The 23404-nt window shown below is 44.9% G+C and overlaps 1 protein-coding gene across 5 annotated transcripts in view; it reads left to right on the forward strand.

Annotated features, from left to right (window-relative positions):
- The window catches only part of NEDD4L (NEDD4 like E3 ubiquitin protein ligase), a 285795-nt gene that overhangs the window by 44795 nt on the left and 217596 nt on the right, over positions 1–23404 (forward strand). The window contains exon 1 of one of the 5 annotated variants that reach the window (XM_084888496.1): positions 19476–19710. The exons of the other annotated variants lie outside the window; for them this stretch is intronic. The gene's annotated coding sequence lies outside the window, so the exon portion shown is untranslated. Of the gene's footprint in view, positions 1–19475; positions 19711–23404 lie in introns of those variants that run through there. 5 annotated transcript variants of the gene reach the window in all.

Here is a 23404-nt window from a genome sequence, read left to right on the forward strand (position 1 = left end):
TAAGTTTTTGTCTTTTTCTCTCCCGCTTTTAAAAATCCAGTATATTTGTTTGTGTAGCACTTAACATAATCAGAAGTCATTCTGGCACTCAGAGGAAGGAGCCACAGACATTCTCTAATAACAAAGATAGGTTTCCTATGGCTGTTGTAGAAAATCACCATGAACTTAGTGGCTTAAAACAGCACACATTTATTATCACACATTTCTGCAGGTTAAAAGTCCCATGTGGTTCTCGCTGGGCTAAAATCGAGGTGTCATTGGCAGGTCTTTGTTAAGGCTCTAGGGGCAGGGACCTGGGTCTTTTCAGCTTCTGGAGGTAACTTACATCCCTTGGCTCATGGTTTCCTCCATCTACAAAGCCATCAGAGTGGCATCTCTGTGATGTTCCTTCCTAGTTCTACCTCGTCTCACTCTCGTCTTCCTCTCGTATCCATGTTTAAGGGCCCTGTGATTATGTTGGGCTCATCTGAATAAGGCTGGATAATCTCCATGGTTTAAGGCCAGTTGGTAAGCAAGGGAGTGGCATCATTCAATTAAAAAACAGTTGACCTTGGTTGTTGTTTGTGAAATGGATTGCAGTTGGGCAGAACGGGGGGATAGTGGTGGCAAGAATGGATACAGAGAGACACATTTTAAACCATGACTGTGAGGAACCCAGCTGGAGGGCTCTGAGCCAAGACTGGAATCTGGGGCTCCAGCGCCCTTGCTTTATTCTTCATTCTCCATGAGGATAGTCACAATCTCATGCCAACAGCAGGCCCCCTGATTGCTTGCTTTGCAGGGAAAGTATCTTCTTAATTTTCTTTTTCTACTTAAGTTAGTCACAGGTTCCAGGGGTTAAGACTCCGGCATTGTGGGGGCCATTATTCTGCATACAACTGTGGTAGACTTAATCTTCACTGTCTGACATTAGAAAATTGGCTCATGGATTCCTTCCTAGTGTTATTGACTTTAGATGTTGTCTTTTTCTTTTGCTTTTTCCTGTTGTGGGCACACAGTAGGTGCTTTAAAATCATGAAAGCAATTACCTTCTGGGAGTGTGTATTATCCCCCACTGGAACTTATTTGTAGTTGAAGTGATAGTTTTTTAAGCAGTCTTGGGGATTGAATTAATGACCGGCTAGGGTCAGGTTTTTCATGAAGACTAGTTTGTTTAGCAAATACAAGGCATCCCCCCAAAATGTATACACACTTTAACAGCTGATAGCTCAGTTTTGAAAATGAAATGTATTTTAGTAAACACTGCCTTTATAATTATTCAAAGTGTATATGCACATTTTTGGGAACACTTCTATATAAAGACTTACTTTGTGTGTGTTTTTTTCTGCTCATTAATGCAGGGCATTAACATACAATAGGGGTAGTTAGTATTTTATATATGTGCTGATTTAAATTAGCATCTGGAACCATGAGAGACAGAGCCAGTTCCTTATCCAAACTCAAACCACTAACGGCTTGTCATAACTATAGAAGTTCTTGAGAAATAATCAGATTCTGATCTTCAGTGTTTGGGTCTGGGAGGGAGAAGGAAATTAGAATTTCAAGATCTTTGAAAGAACACTTTCATTATTAATTCTGCTTAATAGCTTCCACGTCCCTGTGTGGCCTGGACATGGTGCACCACACTGCAGTGGGGACATGAGACAAATGTTGCAAGTGGGAGCCATATTCATGACTATTATTAATACAAAGTGAGTAAGTTTTGTTTTAACTTCACCTTATGTGCAATCTCGATCTTATAGATCTTGTAATAGGATCCCTTTCCCTCTGCTTATGGGTTAGAAGGGCCAATGCAGTATGTCTATTTGGCAGGCCCCCATAACACTGAGTTTGTTACCCTCAGATGTGGGTTGGAGGTTGGGGTTGCTGCAGGTGGAATGTATTCATATCTAATGAGTTTCAGGTAACTTGATGGTATCCAGTACTGCCATATTTTTGCCAAATCTTGGTCCCTCTCTGTGGTCCCCGTGCTTGTGCGAGGACCAGGCACCCTCCACAGAGCGCCCCCTTGGATGGCGGGTGACTTAGGCTGGCATCTGACTGAACATCCCCTAACCTGACGTGCTGGTGATTGTAGCATACTCTCAATTGCATATCTCAGTTTCGGTCTTTTTTGTCCCGTGAGCATAGTCTGTGGTTCCCCAAATCAGCCATTAAATCATTGCATGTTACAGAAATGGAAAATCAGGTTTACTATGAACATACTGTGTTTTTTAAGCTCAGAGGTAGAGAGAGCAATGACCTTCCCACCGGCTTTCTCAAAATACGGTTTTGGTTTAGCTGCGGTTGTCCAAGGTGCAGATTTCTGAGCCCCTCCCAGGCCTGCTTCATCACAATTTATGGGTCCAGGTCTCAAGAATTTGCATTTGAAAATTTGGAGGCAACTCCTGGCCTCTCAACTCTTCTGTCCTCTATACTATAGAGTCTATAGTATAGCACAGTGCTGGGCTCAAGGAGGTCCATCAGAAGTAACCGAAGAGTTTGCAGGGGAAGACCAAAGCGTTGTCTTTCTTAGTGCTAAAGCTTGACCCAAGAGAATGCAGTTACATGGCCAGTCCCCGGACTTGGTGATGTGGAGTGAGGCAGACTTGACATCCTTCATGCCCACCCTGGTCCGTGCCAGCACGGGCCCTGGCTGCCTCCCCACGTAAAGGGTCCATCTTTTGACAGAGCTCTGTGTGGCAGGTAGAATGGAACTAGCGGAAGGGGCTTGGCTGAGCACAGCTAGGTCCTTACCCAAATTTAAACCACGGCCGGCGTTTCTTGCCTTGGGTGGAGTGAGTGAGGGTGAGCCTAGCAGTAGGAGTATGCTAGCGGAGTGCCCTTCATCTAGAAGGAAGTTCTGGGACTGGGAAAGACACCTTGTCCAGCCCCCAATGCCTAGGAGAGGTCAGGTGCTCAGTAAATACGTGAGGAACGAACGAGGAATTAAAATACTTAGATTTTTTTCTAGTCCAAGATGTTTGCAGAACTGCCTCTTCCTTCCCCAAGTGCCGTGTTGTCGTCCCCCCCTCACCCCCCCCCCCCCCGGATACATTGAAGGTCATGGTCCCAGATGCCAATTTAAATCAGCACATATATTAGTAAGGATGTAGGAATATATATCCAGGCCGGGCTAGCAATCGAGCAGGAAAAACAGTCTGCTTTATGACCATCTAGAATAAATTGTGTTCCAGATAATGCGCAATCAGTTTACTTTTTATCAGGTTCAGATTTGATTTAAGTACAGTTTCGAGTTTGGATGTCAGCCACGTTAGTCTTTATTTACGGGAAGCACTCAGCCATTTTCCCTTCTCTATCAGGGAGCCATATCGAAGTGGAGATGCTAAAATTAAAAGCTAATGAGACTGGATCTGTAAGCATGAAAAATTATTCTCATTAGTTTAGAGCAGTGATCGGCAAACTCATTAGTCAACAGAGCCAAATATCAACAGTAAAATGATTGAAATTTCTTTTGAGAGTCACATTTTTAAAACTTAAACCTCTTCTAACGCCACTTGTTCAAAATAGACTCACCTAGGCCATGGTATTTTGTGGAAGAGCCACACTCAAGGGGCCAAAGAGCCGTATGTGGCTTGCTAGCCACAATTTGCCGACCACTGGTTTAGAGTCACCTTTGAGGGTGTCTGAAGTGATGCAACGTGGTTCCAGGTTGCTCCCACACCCTTGCCTGTGACACATACAGAATGTCCCCTTTCTTTCTTTCTTCTTTTTTTTAAAAAATATATATATATTTTATTGATTTTTTACAGAGAGGAAGGGAGAGAGATAGAGAGTTAGAAACATTGATGAGAGTCATCCATCAGCTGCCTCTTGCACGCCCCCTACTGGGGATGTGCCCGCAACCAAGGTACATGCCCTCGACCAGAATCGAACCTGGGACCCTTCAGTCCACAGGCTGATGCTCTATCACTGAGCCAAATCAGTTTCAGCATCCCCTTTCTTTTTCATTACTACTCACGGCAACCTTCTCTCTCTGAACTTGGGGATCATGACTGCCTCTTCTTCATTCAGGCGTTCCTCTTTTTTTTTTTTTTTTTTTTTTTTGAACAATGGATGCAAACTTCGTTACAGAATGCGTGTCTGTGGTGCTCAAGGTTGCACAGCCTGCACCCCATTGTTTCCTCCAGCCTCATTCAGCAGCCACGGTCTTGCTCACTCATGAAATATGCCCCTGGATTACAAGAGTTTCCATAAACCTAAATCCTGGTCTGACTCATCATTCGTGTCTGCTCTGGTCGTGAGCACAAATGTGTTTGTAAGCATCCTGTTGTCACGATCCACCTCTTATTTGGTTTCCTGCGTGGTGCACTGAACGCTGCGTGTAGGTTCCTGGGGCTTCTTAGGTGCTCATGGTGGGTATAGGCTGTTGACACAGTACTTGCCGTATGAGAATTTAGGAAGAACTAAAAAATGAATGGGGGAAGCAACCATGTGGCTTTCTTGCTTTTTTCATTTCATTTATTGGTATAATTAGAAATTCTTCTTTGTGAATGATTGTGCTAAAACAGTTTGTTTATAGCTAGCAAGTATTTTTTTTTCTTGTTATGACATTCACTTTAGGTCTTCTCTCCCTTTGAATAAAAAAACAAAAAACAAGGACAGTCCTTAAAACTGCCCTGCCCTTTCCCTGCTTGTTTACCATTCTAAGAACTTGTCCTTCCTCTGTTTTGTTTTGTTTTCCTTATTTCTGAGGCAAATAATCTTTTGCTCCCAATCCTTCAGCATGTCCTGAAGTGCTTAGGGGCCCCTTAGACAAGAGGGCTGGAGGGAGCCTGTCTGATGCCCTCCTTTTCCAGATGAGGAAGCCGCTGCCTTGTCCACCTGTGTGATGGCCACCCCAGGACATCGCTCCCTCCCTCTCTTCAACGAAGGCCCCTCTTCCCACGCTCAGGACCCTGAGTCTTATGCTTCCTGCCACTGACTGTAGATCACCTTTGGCCCCCAAACTGAGCTGGGGTTTCTTTTGAAGATCCTGACCTCGGCTTACCCCACCTGCTACCGCTCTCCCAGGGCCACATCTCTGTACCCTTCTCTCTGGTTTCATCCTTAGTCATGCTCCTGTGCCATTGAAGGCTTCTGATGGGCCTATGGATGGGTGTTTAATACACTGGCCTCATCATTTTTCATGGAAATAAATCCAATAATATTCTATTTAATCCAATCCATTGAAAATGTTTTTGCTTTACATCCAACCTCTTCAACCTGTGGACTTGTTTCTCGGTGCCTCACCTTTCTCACCAAGAAAGGCCTTCCCAAGTACCAGAATGATGGAGTTGTAGAGGGAAGGTTGTCACTCACACACATCCATAGGCTGAAAAGGTATCCAGGTCATTCTGACACTCCTGCCCGGCCCCCAGCCTGGCTCCTCCATCAGACAGTTGCATTCTGACCTGTTCTGACCTCACTCTCCTCCGTATTCAGCCCGACTCCTTTGTCAGCTGCTGCCACTGTGCCCTCGTGCCCACTCCACACTCTTCTACCTCTGACCCACTGATCCGCTGTCCCGGATGGCTCTGCTGTGTGGTTCTCTCTGCTCCTGGCTGCTGAAAATTGCTGCCCAACATCACCACACTGAGCATGTGGCTTCAGAACAAGTGCACGCTGCTAACTTTGGCCTACGACTGCCGAGAGTTTACGGCCCTGCCCCCATCTTTTGTTGCTGCCTGATTTCAGTCTTCCCAGCCAGCTGTTGGTTTGTCCCGTGGTTCTCAATTCTGGCCCAACAGTAGAATCACTTGCGGGAGGTTTGGAACTTTACCGATGCCCAGGGGCTGGACTCAGGCCCAGAGGTCCCGATGGCATTGGTCTGGGGCAGGCAGGCAGGCCTGGGTATTGGTGGGAGTGTCTCAGAGCTGCACAGGATGTTGTAAGCAGCCAGATTTGAGAACCAAGGTCTGTGCTCCCCAGTTAGTCCTCCACCTAGTTAGTCCTCCACCTCAGTGTCAGCTATTGCATCATCAAATGGGGCACCTGGCACTCCTTAACCATCTTTGATGCTTTTCCCTCTACCTGCTAATCATTTGAGGAAAAGATACTCTTCTTGTTAAGGTGCAACCCCCATCTTTGGATCCCTCCTTCAGCTGCTCTCTTCAGCACCTGGGCCATTGAACCATCTTTCTGCCTGCATTGATGATGGCCAAATTGGACAACCCAAATAAAAGTATCAGAATCTGATGAAAGCCAGACTGCCAGGGCAGAGTGGCTGGCAATGGAACGAGGTGCATTGCCAATGCAGTAAAGTCTTATCTGATCTGTTTGCCAAGGTGTGGGTTAGGCAGACCACGGCTCTGCTACTCCCAGGCCAGCTGGGCTTTCCCTTCTATAAGGAAGTTCATTCGTTACTGCATCAGGTTTTGTGAGGGTTGCATGCAGTAACAGCATAAACTACCTTCAGCACAATACCCAGCCCATAGTGCATGCTCAGCAAACATTCACCCTTAAAAAAAGGTACTTTTCCTATGTACAAATCCATGAAACTTTCCTTAGTCCAACAGATGTAATATTCTGCTCTTTGTTGAACCCATTGTTCTTGGGTGGTTATTACCACCTTCCACCTGTGCTGTTTCAACAAACTGCAGGTAATTTGAAGATGAGCGCCGGGTAGGTTTTTATGTTTATATTATCTGATTGAGTGACTATGATGTTTTCTACCAAGAGATGAACATATCAACCAATATTTCTTAAAATCAGATTTAACCTCCAGAAGACATGGTCTTTTAGGTACACGATCCTCTCAAATGTTTCTCCTCATTTTGGGGTTGGGGAGTGGAGAGAAAAGAGGTGAGGTTGATACCGAAAAGTGGAGAGTTGATGACACCTGGACACTGAATGCTCCTGTTTTCATAGAGGACGAAACAAGAAAGAATGCTCCTGGATCGGAATCCCCGGTGAGAGTCGGGTGTTATTTTAATGTTGCCCCTGCTATTTGAGCAAATTATTCAATCTTGTGTGGCCTTATTTTTCTCCTGGGACAAAATATAGAATTCAATGGATTTTAGATCCCATCTGAACAGGTCTGTTTAGGGTCTCTCTCTAGTGGACAGTATCTTCTCTTGTTTTGTCCCTTCCTAAAGTTTTATTTACTGTGACAAATTATCTATACATTGCAGCTTCTTGTTTTCAATGCATTTTAACATGATACAAACAATATGTGTATGCATCCTTGAAGAATGCTCAAACAGCAGCATTTAGACTCAAAGAAAAAGGAAAGTGAACCTTTTTTTTTTAAAGTGAGCATTTGTGTGTGTTGCCCCAATGCCCTCTCAACTTTTGCCAGTTTAGCCTGTGTTCACCAGAGCTTTTCATGTCATATTCATACACATTGGTTTTCTGTAATTTTATCTTCAAAAATGAACTAAGTGAATTTTGAATTTGAGAGAGATTTCAGCCTGTATCTGCTCCTGCTTGGAGCTTTGTTTTATTCAAGTTAGTGCCTGGCAGTTGCAGAAGTCTTGGCTGTGTCGCCCTCTAGTGGTGGCTGGCTTTGCTTTAATGCTTTGGTCCTGCTGTCGGGCTGGAGTGGAAGTGATGGTTACTTGCCAACAAGTTGATGGATGAGGTTGGCTGTGTTCAGTTGCTGAGTGTCTGGAACATATTGGAGTGACTCTGGAATTGCTATCGCCTTTATACCTCCAGCTTGCCTTTTGTTCGAGACTTAAAATTTGTGGTAACTTTCCAAATGAGGAATTAGGCTATATCTGAATAATTTAGCCCAACTTTCAAGTGGTGCCTACTCATTACAGCGATTGTTTGCACGGGCTGCACCAGGCTTTCCTGTTTCCTTTGGGTCCTCTGTCACCAGCAGAGACCCCTGTCCTCTACCTCCTGAATGTCCCATTGCCTCTCTGCTCTAATGAAACCAGGCGGGCTGGCCCCAGGGGACACTGACTTCCTTATAGTCTCTTCAAAGAGTACCTTTCCCTGATGCCATTTCCAACTAATCTGGCTCTTTTTTTTTTTTTTTTCAAACCTCAACTTCATTGAAACTTATGCCATTAATGGTAGCACCCTTTCATCCTGCTTGTTCTGTCATTGTCTCCTGGTCACCGACCCTCAGCCACAGATGACTTCCTCCCCTACCTCACCGTCTCCTCTCACCATTGGTGGAAACTTCAATGTGCACGCTGGTGATCTACCCAATCAGAAGCCTGGACCTGTAATTCTTGACCTCCTTGGCTCCAATTGCCTGTGTCCACCTCATTTTAACAATCCTCTTTAGATGTTGTCCTGATTAATCTCCAGAATCATCTGGAAAGCATCTCATCCCATGATCTTCATTCCTATCCTTCCTATTTGAAACTCTCTTAAAAATTCAGAGTTTGCAAATCCATGGGCCCCGCCACCTTTTCACCACCAGCCACCCTCCTCGTGCTGTGAGATGACGACTCCCTGCAGCCTAGACTTCTTGGTTCCTTTTGGTGAAGAACCAAACCCTGTTGCTTTCTCTGATGAATCTCCCTAATGAGACCCCAGCCAACCCCATTAGACTCTTCACCCTGTTAAACTCGTACCTCGGGCTATTCCAAACTTGTGCCCACTGGACTCACGTCTCATTTGTGACCACTTACCTCAGGTGGGCATCTCTCAGGCATCTTATTACACTATTTGAGTAATTTTCCCAGTTGCAATAAAACTATTCACACCCTATGATCTCTCATCCATTCTCCCCCACTTCCCTCTCTTTTTCTTAGCTGATGACTTTGCTTCTGGTTTCATTGAGGGGGGAAAAGCCATTCAACCATACTGCCTCTTCTTCCTTCTTACCTCTGCCTGTCACCTGCAACAGCCGAAGCACCTGCTTTTCTTGTGCAAGGCCACGCCTCTTCTTCCAAAGGCTCTTTCATCTTCTCAAGGATGACTCTCCTGCAGTTAATTCCTTTTTTTCTCCTGGATTATGCATTTCTTCCTTCCTCCTGGATCATTCCAAGTGGCATAAAAACAGGTCTTAGGAATTTTTCTTTTTAAATTTTCTTAATAATTCTGTGTCCCCCTTCAGTCCTCCCTCCCCTTTTATGCTTCTCTTCATAAAAAGTAATCTGTGGAGAATAGATTCCACTCTCTCCACGGTCTACTTTCTTACTTTCCTTTTTCAAGCTGGTGATCAAGTCTCCTTCTACTCCAATGACTAGGGTGACCAGTTGCTACTTTTGAAGGTGCCAGAGGATGTTATCCCGATGGGCTGCCAGACATCAGTGCCCACCAGCACCCTCCTGGGCAAGCCTACTCGTGACTCACATCTGGTCTGGCCTACGTATGGTCTGCCCATAAGAGAAATGAGATCACATCACACCTCCAGTGTCGTATCGCACGTAGGCCAAAAGCTCAGACCCTGCCATGGATCTGAGTCCCAAGCCCAGCCTTTCCACTCTCCTGTGTGCTCTGCTCAAGTTCTATTGTAGTTGCCCTTCTCTGTCTTGAAGCCCTTCTTGTCCCCCGTATTGTCCATTGGTCTGTTCCCTTCCTGCCTCACTGATCACTCCTTCTCAGTCTCCCTCCATTCTCCCTTTGGACACCTCCATTCCAGGTGTCCAAATGTCTGCAGGCTCCAGGGGTCTGCCCCATTTTCTTTTTTCCTTCTGGACTGTGTCATGATGGTTCATCCAGCCCAAAGCTTTAAGCACTCTTAAATGTGCCAACGGAGGGCCACTTCCTTTCCTTGCCACCCCCCCCCCCCACGTACTCTCAAGTCTTCCTCATGATCATTAAATAGCACCATCCCTTACCCAGTTACCCAGTGTTTTAGTTAAAAATCTAGTTTATCATTATATTCCTCATCCAATTATAATCATAAAACATTTATTGAGTGCTTATTATGTGCAAGGCACTATTTGTAATAAGCATTTGAAAAAGTATTAAACTGTAGAGGAAGGCTATCAGTATCCTATTTTAGTGATGAGAAAGCTCAGGCCCAGAGAGGTTAAGTATTTGTTCATAGTCACAAATATTCTCAGTGTTAGAACTAAGATGCAAAAGCAAGCAATGTGATTCTAAGTCTGGATTCTTAATAACCCCCACCCCCTCCAAGCAGGAAAGGCAGCTAACTGAGCCATCATGTCTAGCCTGTCCTCCCCATCTTCTCCACCTCTCGTCCTTCTCCATGGAGCAGCCAGAGCGATCTCCCCATAAGAGAAATGAGATCGCATCACATCCCAATGGCCTATCACATGCGGGCCAAAAGCCCACGCCCTGCCATGGCTCTGAGGCCCCAGTCCAACCTCTTCACCCTCCTCTGTGCTCTGCCCTAGTCCTGCCAATAAAAGGCAATGTGAGCCACGAAAGCCAGCCACACATGTGCCCTAACTTTCCTAGTAGTCCCAGTAAAAAGCAAGCAACAGGTGCAGTCAGTTTTCAATGTTTCAGTTGACCCATTATGCCGTTTCTCTGGGATGTTGAGGGCAGTGATGGTTTGCTTCTCCTGGCTGAGCTTGGCCTCTAGGTAACTGAGAGCGATTTCACTGTACTCAGTTAATGATTTCCTACCTACAGTAACCCGCCCTGCTGCGCACGTCCACACCGTGTGGTTAGTTCCAAGCTATGAAGCGCCCGTCATGCATGTACAAGATTTCTCTTATTAAAGAGGAGTTTGGCAGGGGGTTATGTTTTCTAGCATTTATTTTCAAAATAGTAAAAAAAAAAAAAAAAAAAAAAAAAAGTAGATTATACATGTGAGAAACAAAAAAAGAAAATAGCCTCGTCTTTATCACTTTCTTGAATACGCATGCAGGTCGTTCGCTTGGCCCAGATTGCTGATAGAGAATGTCTGAGAAAGTCGCCTGGCCAGTTGCTTGTGCTTTGTGACACAAAGTCCAACCGAGGAATTCATCATCAGCCTTGGCTCCTCCACCTTCTTAGGTTTTGTCATTTCTCAGTTATCAATAGTACAAGTGAAACAACAGTTGACTCTGAAGGGGTAACAGAGTCATCTTCATTTGGCTTCAATATGTGTGCTTGTCTGAAATTCCAGGGCAGCCCTTTGCATCATGTCCTGGGATCTGATAAAGAATGGAGACAAAGTGAGGTCATTTAGCTCATCCTTTTGCTTGGCCATCTTCTTCCCCTCTGATCTGAAGCTCTCCACTAAAAGAGAGCACCCAACTTAGTGTCTACCTGCTGCTGGCAGCAGGAGAGGGGATCAAAAATGATTTCATTAAAAACTGTTTATGTGTATGTTAATAGAACCCTTGAAAGAGCTATCACCAACAGGCTCAAACAGGCATCTTTCAACTCCAGTACTTTAAGACTCATTTTGTGTGCCTGCAGCTTCATTGTACTTGGGGTCGGCTGTGAGCAGAACTGTGCTTTTCACCAGTCATGCTGCATGGACCTTTGTTTCGGGTTATTTTACCAGCAGATGCTTCTTGGGCTCTGGCATTGATGTATGCTTGGGAAATTGTGGAAAGAGCAATTTAAAATTTGATCTAGTTTCTCAGCAAATCTGATTAATGAACCTACCATGTTCCCCGGTTTCCTTTTCCATAAAATGAAAACATAATATGACTTAGACTTGTCATGAAATTTAAAGAATCAAATTTAAAGAATTGCACAGTGCTTGCAAACAGCAGGTACTCCAGCTGACTCCAGTGCCGTTCTGAGCTTAGAAGACCATGGACAGAGCAGTCAACCTTACTTTTTTGTTGTTGTTATTTTCATTTTGTTTTGATGGGATTTGTTTATTAAAGGTGATGAGGGTGTGATTTGAACTCATAAAAACAAAAACTTTTGTGAAAAAGTCTGAGTTAAAAGTCAGTCTATGAAAAGTGATTTTATTGGATGTGGTAGCTAGATGATTGTGATTCTCTGTATCAGACAAATCCACTAGAAAATCTTACATTCAAATAGCAAATGTTAGTTAACTCATATTTAAACGGTTAATATTGGCTTTAAAACTGTAGCGTGTATTTCAAAACCAGACAGAGGGCTCCTTCCTCTGCATGCAAACTTCAGCTGTTTGTGGTGGTGTGTGGCTGCCTCCTCTTACATGTTTGGTGCAGAAGATGAGTAACAGCTGGATCTCTTTTCTGATTTATTTGGGAGATCCAGTGCTTTGGGCCTCGAATGGAATTCTTAGGTTTTATATGCTTTGATGTTACTGCTAACATTTTGAGACTTCATGGTTCCAAGTTTCTATGCTCATTGTTTTCACTTCTCTGTGTTTGCACAGCTCCTGGACTCACAAAGGATTTTCTATAGCCCCTCCTTGAATATTGCCCTTGGGAGGAAGATGTCACGTCCCCTTTGTAGAGGAGGTCAGGGCTCAGGAATAGAAAAAAGCTTGTTCGATGTGTCAGGTTAAGTGGCTGGGTCAGGACTTGAACTGAAATGCGTGTGTGTATGTGTACATACTACATGGGAAAAAGTGTATATATACATAAATGAGAAGTTAAACTCCTTAACTGCAAGCTGATTTTTTTCTTAATACACTAATACTCATATGAAGAAAAAGTATCGTTTCCCTTTCAGGCATAGCATTCTCTGTCTTATGTGCATATTTCATGGTGATACTTAAAAGCTGACACACTAAGTACTCACTCTGTGCTCTTCCATGTTATGTATACTTTAAAAGTAGAGCATGATTCTTGTTAACAAGTGTAGGAGATAGGTATTCATTGTTTCTCAGTTTTGGGGATGAGGTTATGAAGTATGGAGAATCAAGCTTCATATTCTTAATTTTTTGGTCAAGTGTCACCTAAATCAACCAAAGCAATTCCATTTCCTAAGTGACATTTCAGGACTAGTCTTTCTTTTGGAACTAGGGTTGCTATGATGGGACTGTATTCTCAAATCCAGGGTTTCACATTTTACTGAATTTCCATCTCCTTGAAGGCAATGACTGACCTTATCTATCTATCTCTCTATATATACTAGAGGCCCGATGCACGAAGATTCGTGCAAGAATGGGCTTTCCTTCCTTTGTTTGCTGGCCCCGCCTTTGCTCTGTCCTGGAGCCGCCTTTCTGCCTTCCCACGCTGTCCAGAGGCGTGGAGCGGCTGGGGCAGTGCAGAATGCCTGCGTCGTCACCATGGCGATGACATGTCCCACCCTCAACACTCCGCACCATGTATACAAATTAACCCACCATCTATGTTGGGTTAATTTGCATACTGCTGATTGGCTGGTGAGCATCACAAAAGTATGGTCAATTTTCATCTTTCTTTTGTTAGTGTAGAAAAGCCTAATATGCAGTGTCCCTTTGGGAGTTTGAGTGGGAGACCAGGAGTTCGATTGCTCTCTGTGATGTGCGCTGACCACCAGGGCCAGAATAGAATGAAGGAAGGCCCTGGCCAGCAGCTGGCAGCTGGGGGAAGGAAGGCTCAAATCGGCCCTGATTGCTGGCCAGGCCTTGGAACCTTACCTGTGCAGTAATTTTGTGCACTGGGCCTCCAGTTTGTCTAATACTAGCCCTGCCTCTGACCCCTGCTCAGGGTAAGTCCTCAAACAACATACAATGAATGGATGCTGTGAAATGAGTGAATGAGTGAATGAGGGGAGAAGTCAGTATTGAGCTTTTCTGAAGGAGGAGGGAAGGGATGATGATAGGACAGATGTACCCAACATCTTGAGACCTGCAGTGAATTGGGCCTCATGCTGTGGTTTAATGACATTCTCGCTTATTTCAGGAATGTGCTTTTAAAACTGCAGTGTGTTGCTCAGTTGGTTCCAACCTTGTCCGCACACCAAAAATGGGTTCCATTCCCAGTCTGGGCATGTGTAGAAGGCAACCAATCTCTCTCTCTCTCTCTCTCTCTCTCTCTCTCTCTCTCTCTCTCTCTCTGTGTCTCTCCCTCCCTCCCTCCCCCCCCACCCCCACCTTCCTTCTTCCTCTCTCTAAAATCAACATTAAAAAACAGCATTGTGTTGTAAACATTGTGTGTCTTCCAAGAGGCAGGGCCAGTTGTGCCTTCTTTTTTGTTTGTCCTTCCATCTTATTGTCAATTAACATTGAGACCGAGGCCACCTGACCTTGCTGTGAGAGATAAAAATCACATTCTTCTTTTCCTGAAGCTGGGTTAGTGCAGGCTGTGAAATTCCAAGCTGTGGTCGCAGGCATTCCCCAAAGCTAACCTTTGGCATACTTGGCTGCAGCCAACCTCTTTCTAGTAAATTCCCCACTGGCTCTTGGCTTTTCTTGTGGAATTAGCACATTTACAAAGTTTTCTTCATTGGTATTCCTGGTGTGTGGACTCGAGATGTGTGGGTTTGTTTTGTTAGTCTGTGTCTCACTTAATGAGAGAGAAGGCAGACCAAGTGTGGGAAGGACGGAAGCCGATAGGGAGGTCCCACGTTACTCAGAGTTGCTGCCCAAGTTATCTGGAGAAGCCTGGGGATTTTCATTTTCCTCATTGATGTAAATACCCCTAAACTGGCATTTATTGGGAAACCAATCAAATAGGGATTGTAAATGAACTCGATTTGAAACTTTCTGTGTCTTCCAGGTAAAGTAGGTAAAAAGCGAAGGAAACAGCTTGCCTGCTGAGGGTGTTGCATGTGTGCTTGCTGTCGCATTAGTGACGATTTTGGCTCCGGGGGGAACAGTTTCCTATGTTTAATCAATTGGCAAAGAAAGTACTTCAGGGATGATTGTCCTACCTGAGCAGAAAAAAGTAGGTTTTTAACTAAGAAGCTTACCCCATGTTGGTCCTTTAAAAAAGGGTTAGGCCACTGCTAGCAAAAAAGATAAAAGACCAGTCTTGGGGCCCGGAACCTAAACCACCAGCAGCATGGCCAGGTGGAAAGACAGCATGCCCATGTCTTGGAGTCTGCAAGTGTTTTTATACATCAAGAAGGGGTGGGGGGAGGTGGGGAGGAAAGATGTAAGTTTTCTGAAAGAATTTACATTAGTTACAAAGGGGTGGGAGAAGGCGAAGCCCAGCCAAACCTTGGATAGGATCAGAACTTAAAGGGGGAGAGGGGAATGGGAGACATCTGAAATACCATCTATATTAATAAAAGGGTAATATGCTAATTAGACCGGATAGACTGGACATATTCCAGATGTCCTTTTTGACAAAGCTGGGGCTGTGGTAGGCCTGCAAACCCTTGACAGCCTCTCGCCCAAGCCAGTCCTGCCCCCGTAGTGGGGACCCCACCCTGTTTGGGGACATGGCTGGCCTACAAACCCCCTGTGGCCCCTTGCCCAGGCCAGCCCACCCCCAGCAGGGACCCAACCCTGATTGGGGATGCGGCCAGCCTGCAAATCCCTGGTGAACCCTTGCCCCGGCTGATCCTGGTCCCAGTGGGGACTCCCCCACCCCGATCCAGGGCCCCCTCTTGTGAACTAGGCCTCTATCCTATATAATAAAAGGGTAATATGCAAATTGACCCTAATGGCAGAATGACCAGAATGACCACTGGACCAGCCACTATGAGGGGAACTGACCATCTCTTGGCCCCTTTCCCCAGCTCTGAGGCACTGATTACCCGATGGTGATCAGGGAACCAGGGGTGGGTGATGGCGGGGGAGTGGCCGGCTTTGGACAGCTGGGGAAGATGGCCCTGATTGCCCCCAAGTAATCCAGCCAATGCCTCGTGCACCAGCTGACAGGTTTGGCCAGTAAAATAGAACCATAGCCAGATTTTTTTTATTCACAGAGAGGAAAACAAGTCAAGAAATGAAATTTAAAAAAAATTAAAGAATTTCTCCTGTATACTCTTCTGAAATGTTGGATATCTGCTATTGTATATGTACATTAAATGCAAGGGTCATAATTATTTTAAGTGTGATCTAACAACCTTTAGTGTGTTTTGAAAAGCAGAGAGACTCCCATGAAAGTTCCACCTTGAAGGGTGACGAGGTTTCTTCAAGGGTGCAGGCGGGGCTCTGGGGTTATCCTGTGGATAAAAATGCATCTCATGTGGTTTGTGGGTCATATTTTTTATATTTAATGCATTTTTTTAGTCAAATAAAAAAACAAGAGTTCAAAGTGAAACATCCCTAAATCTGGTGGTGGTTGGGAATAGATTAAGGGTCAAGGATGTCCTTTGAATACTTTACTTGGTAATAAATGAAGTCACTCTACATCTTGTTGCACTATGGGGATCTAGCTGAGTCGAGACAGCTGTGTCTAAGGAGCTCCGAGTCAGACAGCTGTGTTCGCTCATGTGCTTCCCGCTAACCTCCCGAAGGGGGAGCCTATGAAGCAGTTGCAGAATCCTTTCCATCCTCCCCCCACCAATAATAGGGTATGGGGTGGAAGGAAGGGGAGAGGCCTGAGCTTGGTGAGTTATACAGGTGGAGTTGGGGCTTGGAGATTGTTAGGGCCCCTGGAACTGGAGTTTCCCATAGGGGGGTTGACGTCTGATTTTTATTTTGGTTTCATTGCCCTGGTTCAGTCTTCATTGTATTGAAAGAGGCTGAACACAGTTAGGAGCTGTCCAGGTCATCCAGGTGAGAGATGTTGGTGGCCTGGACTAATATTGGAGCATCCAGAGAGTAGATGAAATAATTAGGTGGCTACACCAGGTCTCAGAGGGCTTTGGTCTAGGGAAGGACCGAACCCCGGGAAGGACTGAGCGTATGGTCCAGCAGCGCCATGCAGGTGAACTGTGGAAAGCGAATGTGTAACGGAGATTCGGTTGCAAAATCAATGAATGTCTCAAGTTTCTGTTGGTGATTTTTTTTTTTTTACTTGATTAAAATCATAATTCCCAAAGCAAGTAAAAGCCCACTGTTTGCCCCACAAAAGGCCATCAGCATGAGGAAATATACAGTATGTTCACTCGTCATATTACAAAAATGTTGATTGGTGCTTGCTTTGTGCTGTAAAAATTCCAGTCAGATTGGTTTATTTGCATAGTAATCAATGGATTCTTCTTTCCATTTCAGAGCAAAGGATTCCTTTCCATTTTTAGTGGTGCATTTTTAAATGCTTTTGTGTTTTTTTCCCCCATAGAGAAATGCCTTCCTGTGTAATCCATCCATTTCCCTTTTTGCAGCAAAGTTCTGCCCATGAATGAACGCTTTGTGCAGCCCTCTGCCCCCTTCTGCACGTCTTCACTGGAGATAAAGCAGGTGGAGTTGCCTTTGCTTTGAGTATCTCATTTATTTTTCTTCGATTAAGGGAGGCCTTAGAGGAAGTGTTGGAGATTTCATCATGCTACTGATGACTATCAAATTGGTGATAACATGATTCTGATGGGAGCACCATGGGGGAAGAGCTTGGGTTTTGTGGGCAGAAAGAGGAGGGTTTCAGGCCCGTGTTTCCCTTCCCCCTTTTGCCCCATGAGCTGTCCTTAGGCTTTTGTTTCTCTCCTTGGGCCTCAGTTCGCTTCTGGGAGGAGGAGGACAATAAAGCTTTCCTGATAGGCTGGTCAGGGAAATGGTTCTGGTCAGGCCTGTCACATCATGGGCTTCCAACCAATGCCTGATGCTTTGGTCAGTGTTCATTAGCATAAGGAGGGGCATCAGCAGATCAGAGCTATTACTTACAGGGGACCTGGACATGGCAGTGTGTTTCACAGGCACCTTTTTCATTGTATCTCCACCACGAGGCTATGGGAGAGAACAACATAGATTATTCAGATTAGAGAACTCTTGTACAGTATATCACAGGCAAGTATGGTTTGCTAGGATGGTTTGAAATAAGTAATCTTGAGTAACAGGATAAAAATAAAATAAAATTTCTCTAATGCATCATGGGTGGGATGGAAATGAAGCAAAGCATTGCCACTTTATTTGAAAGAGTTGCGTGATGGTCTTTTTTTATTTTATTTTAACCTTTAAGTGGTAGATCACTTCATTTGGCGTTGGTTTACTCTGGTTTCCTGATTGTGTGTACAAATAATGGCAATTCATATGAAGAAGATTTCCCTATCTAGACTAGTGTTATAAATATGTGTCATGTGATCTGTGTGAATGAATATATATGTGTATGTATATCATTTAGATTGAGTGTAGCTGTTATGAATATTGGAAAAATTTCCCTCACCTATCCACAATTTCTAAATTTCAAGAAAACACAAAATAATCTTAGAACCCATGCCTGCGGCTAGTAAGCCTGGCTCAGCTCTTGCATTCCAGGTTGCTGTCTGGCAGACTCGAGTCTGTGTGTGTGTGTGTGTGTGTGTGTGTGTGTGCTGTGAAAACTACTGCCCTGTTTTGTGACAGCAAATATGAGGTTATGGTCCAGGCCAATTTCAGGTAAATGCAATGCTAGCAGGAGGCTCTCTTATCTTCTTTGTCCTCCACAACATTTCTAATTGAATTTGAACCACTGCTTTTGAATTCTGATTCTAGCTTAATGTCTTTAATTTTGTTACGTTTTCAGAAGGAACATGTCTTGTCTTCCTGTGGGATGCTTAGGGAGCCCGTGTTGACAGATTTCTCTGTCTGGCAGGTTATAGCCTGGCAAATGGGCTCACCCATAACTGCAAACCTGAGGTGATTTCTGAGTGGCGGAGTTTAAAACTCAAGCTCTATTAAAGGAGATTTGGGAATTGTACCTTTTACTCCATTTTGTAGAAACAACTGCATTTAATATATTTCTCATTACTGGCTTAACCAAGTCTGTGTCCAGGAAAAGATTTTTCCACTTACCATTTTAATGCCAGATATTTAAGGAACGTTGAGGCGCAGATAATAAAGACTCTTGAAATGAGAATTTAATTTCAGGCCTCCTGCGCAGCAAAGAAGCTTGAAAATTGCAAACCTCACCTTTCATTATTTTTCTAATTATTTTATCTCTATTTAAGAAAACCCTAATTCTCAGGTGTTTTTTGATTATCAAGACACCAATCAGATTGGATTAGGCTCATCCCAACAGCTTCCTTTTAACTTAATCACCTCTTTGATGACCTTTTCTCTAAATACACTCTCTTCTGAGGCACAGGGGGTCATATGCATGGGGGGGGTGGTGGTGGGGGACGGACAGCATAAGAGGGGGTTGGCAAACAATTTAGCCCATAACACTGACTTACTTTTATGCTTTTTATAAAGAATACACGGGATATGCAATGGCTTTGGGATCTTTCTTAGAAGGAAGGTGAATCCATATTTTTGGTATTTTAAGATGGTTGCCAGAGGGGAGGGGAATGTTGGGGGATTAGGTGAAAAAGGTGAAGGTTGTTAAGAAGTACAAATTGGTAGTTACAAGATAATCACAGGGATGTGAAGTACAGCATTAGGGAATATAGTAAATGATATTGTAATAACTAGGTAGGATGCCAGGTGGGTACTGGAAATATGGCAAGGGGGCCACTGTATAAAGTATACAATTGTCTAATCCATATGCTATACACCTGAAACTAATATAGAGTAATATTGAATGTAAAGTGTAATCGGAAATTTAAAAAAAAAAAAAGTTTTTCATTATCGGATTGCTTTAAGCAGCTGTTGAGAATTTAAATGCCCCCTGACTAAATGGCACACTATTAATGGCCTCTCACATCCAGGCAGCCTAATGTGTTTGTTTTGGTTGAGTGAAACAATGCAGATTCTTTCTGGAAACCTTACAGCCAGCCCAGGGCTTGCAGAGAGGGGCGGAAGAGGAAGCATTTGCTCAGGGGAGAGGTGAGCTGTTCAGAGGGCTGCTGGAGCCCAGACTGCACCTCTAAACATTGACCGAAGGCGGAGGGGCACTGACAGCCGGTGTTCCTTAGGCGGGGCCGCCTGAAGAAGTACCTGCGGGCCCTGGGGGCAAGCTCCTTAGGCACCTGAGATGTGAAGTGCGGCCGGCAAGAGCGCGCCCCAGTAGTCCTGTCCCTGGAGTCCAGGTAAAATTGCTCACTTTTCCCCTTGTCACCAACCAGTGGAAAGTTACCGCTGGCGGCGGCCAAGACTTCTGCATGAACTGCCCTGGAGGTTTCCAGCTTTATCTCCTCTTTCATGGTCACTGTGTGCTCCTAAGTGAGTAAAGGAATCAGTGCCACTCGGTAAGACTCTGTAATAGGGGAGGAGGTTGTACTTTCCTGGGCATTGAAAAACTCTGCTCATTCACCCACAGCCATTTTACGTGACCTCGGGATTCCTGAGCTGGTAATTCCTCTCTAAAGTAGAAGGCCTTCTTTCTGGAAGGATTGGGCTCAAACCTCAGGGCTGTGAACTTGTATTTAGGTGCAAGTCTAAAGGGGCCCGATTGGGGTTCTTAAATGGAAGTGTTGATTTTGGGGGGGGGGGGGGGAGAGAAGAAAATGAATGGTAAAAATGTATGAAACGTGAGAATTTATTTCCTCGAAGGATGAAGAAGCGAGTAGCATCTGGGAGTGTTTCTCCTCAATTGTGTAGTGAGAAAGGAAGCTTTACTGGAGAAGTAACCTACAATATTTCTATGCAGTGTGAGTAAGACTTTTCTAAGTAAGAGTGAGTAGAATTGTTAGTGTAATTTTTGAAAGAAAGGTGGATTTTCTTTTAGGTTTCATAGCACTTCATTATTTGCCTGTTAGATTTAAATGTAAATAGCTGAATAGCACAGCATCCATTTAGTTCTGGAATCAGCAATCCATTTACCTGCTATTTACCCTGCTGGCCCATGACATGGACCTGTGTGCTTTTGAGAAATACTTTGAGAGAGAGAGAGAAGGGAGAGGGAGAGATAGAAACATCCATGCGAGGGAAACATCAACATCTATTGCCTGCCTCCTATAAGCCCCCTGCTGGCATGTGCCCTGACGGGGAATCATCCAGCAACTCTTGGTGCATGGTTTGATGCTCAACCACTGAGCCGCACCGGTCAGACTTTTTTTTTTTTTTTTTTTTTTTTTTTGATGTTTTAACTACTGGTTTGAAACCTTTGTTTCTAGTGCTTAAAGGGAGAAAATTAAAAGCACCAATTATTTGAGCCAGCAAGATGTATTTTAAACCTTAGATTGCTTTGAATATTCACTGAGAAGAGGAGCAGGGCATGGACAGTTCTTTTTCTGAGGGTCACACGGTATTTTTTCAGGTAAATGGCCCCTTTGTGAGCATCTGCTGGCCGTCATTGTGTGGTGACTGGGCTGGCAGGCACCGAGGCCAGGGCACTGTTTTCCATATGGGGCCTTAGTTCAGCGGGGTATCGGTCCAAGTTACCTGCCTGCTGTGATCTTACTTCACTCCCCTCCCTGCCCCAAGAAAGAGCTTTGAACTTGGACTCCATTAGGAATTCAGGCCCCACCTCTACTAGGCAGAGAGATTGGAATCTAATCTACTTCTTGGAATCCTCTACAGGGGGTTTCATAACTTTCCTGAGTGTCACTTGTCTGGTGACTAACAACCTTGACCTTTGGTAGTCCTTCCTTTTAAAGGTTATTTTAGGAGATCACGTGAGGAATGCCAAATGTGCATTCCACGCATGCTCTCCTGAAATGATTTTGAAGATTATGCCTAAACATGCAGACCACTGGAACCGATGGGGGTTAAGGGAAAGAAACCACTGCTTCTGGAGAAACATGCAGGGGAGGAACCTGGGGACTGCTCCTCAGGTCTCAGGTCTGCCTCACCCACCTTCTGTTCTCCTATTTCTCCTCAGAGATTGTCCAAGCACCTTAACTCTTCCTGCCTATAATTTGATGTTTCCTGGAGCATGGGTTGCTTTCAGAGGTCAAGGATGAATGGTGGTAATTCAGCAATCACATTTCTGGTGCATAGTCAGTGCTCAGACAATGGTTGCTAAATATGAGGGTCCAGAGCCAGTGTGAAAATCCCCAAATCACAGATGTGTGAAAGCCCCGCTGTGGGCTTGTGGCGGGACTCACTGGAGTATGTGCACAGAGGTGGGGGGCAGCCCAGACAGAGCTTTCTGGTATTTTAAGGAGTGTGGACACATAGGGTCAAATGTCGAGTGTCAAGTGGAGGCTGTGTGAGGGTGGAAGGGGGACAACCTTCATTAGAATGGGGTGAGCAGGACTGCCTGAGAGTTCCTGGGCTGGCACAGGAAGAGAATGAGATTTTTGCAGTAGTGGGGGCGGGGGGGGGGGAGGATTAAAATATATTATCCTATATAATAAAAGGGTAATATGCAAATTGACCAAACTGTGGAACGACCGGTCGCTATGATGTGCACTGGCCACTGGGGACAGATGCTCAACGCAGAAGCTGCCCTCTGGTGGTCAGTGTGCTCCCACAGGGGAAGCAATGCTCAGCCATAAGCCCGACTGACAGCTGACAAGCACAGTGGTGGTGGCGGGAGCCTCTTCTGCCTCTGTGGCAGTACTAATGGTGTCTGTGGCTTAGGCCTACTCCCCGTGGGGAGTGGGCTGTCAGTTGGACATCCCCTAAGGGCTCTTGGACTGTGAGAAAGTGCATGTATGCCGGGCTGAGGTATGCTCCTTGGCCACCCCCCCCCCTCCCCCAATATACTAATGTCATGCACTGGGCCTCTAGTTCATGTATATATTTAATGAAATTGAATTACCAGATGATCTGTGCAATAGGATTGGCAGAATCAGTGAGATTCTGTGAATATTGGAAGTCATATAAAGAATCTGATGTTGCCTAAAGTGATTCTACTTTTTCATAAAAATAATGATGGAAGTATAATAAATGCTCTTTGGGAAGATAAAATAAAGCAGCAACCCAGACACAGTAGGAAATTATATTCAGAGTGAAAATATTCCCTATTCCACTTGTGCATGTTTTTCCCACAGAGTGATTCTTGCTAAGGGTTACTGGGAAGCTGTGGGCTTTGGAACAGAGGGACGAAGATGAGCACAGGATCTGGTGCACATCCCAGCCACTCTTCCCAGCAGAGAGAGAGAGGGGTCGGGGGGAGAGATTCAGGGCTGGGGTGCCAGGAGGAAGCAGGTAGGGTTGCTGGCTCCTTGCACATTTCCACCCCAGAATCCTCTGGGAAAAGGGGACTGAGCTTGTCTCTGCAAAGGAGCCCAGTGCAGCCCAGTTATAAATGGGAGATCTTAAAAACTGGTACAAATTGCCTGTGTTCCTTCATGATACTCCCTTTTTGTTTTAATATAACATTGTTTCTTAGACTTGATGGTGCTCCAGAATCACCTGGGACCTTATTATAAACACATCCCAGAGATTCTGCCTATCAGCAAGGTCGGGGGGGGGGGCCCGAGAATGAGCATTCTGCCAAGTGGCCAGATCAGTGGTCTGCAAACTGCAGCTTGCGAGCTACATGTGGCTCTTTGGCCCCTTGAGTGTGGCTCTTCCACAAAATACCAGGTGTGGGTGCACACGTACAGTGCGATTGAAACTTCATGGCCCATGTGCAAAAGTCGGTTTTCGGCTCCCAAAAGAAATTTCAATCATTGTACTGTTGATATTTGGCTCTGTTGACTAATGAGTTTGCTGACCACTGGGCCAGATGATGCCAATACTGGTGGTCAGGGTTCCATACTTTGAGAGCCACCATCTTATCCTTCTGAACCACGTCCAGCATGGCCAACGGTGAAGGGGCAGTGAAGGGTTAAAGAAAATAGATGAGAGAATATAGCTGGGGCCAGGCAGGCCATTGTTCTTGGAAGGGGA

The sequence above is a fragment of the Pipistrellus hanaki genome (genome assembly GCF_964339955.1).
Source record: "Pipistrellus hanaki genome assembly, chromosome: 6".
Taxonomy (NCBI): Eukaryota; Metazoa; Chordata; class Mammalia; order Chiroptera; family Vespertilionidae; genus Pipistrellus; species Pipistrellus hanaki.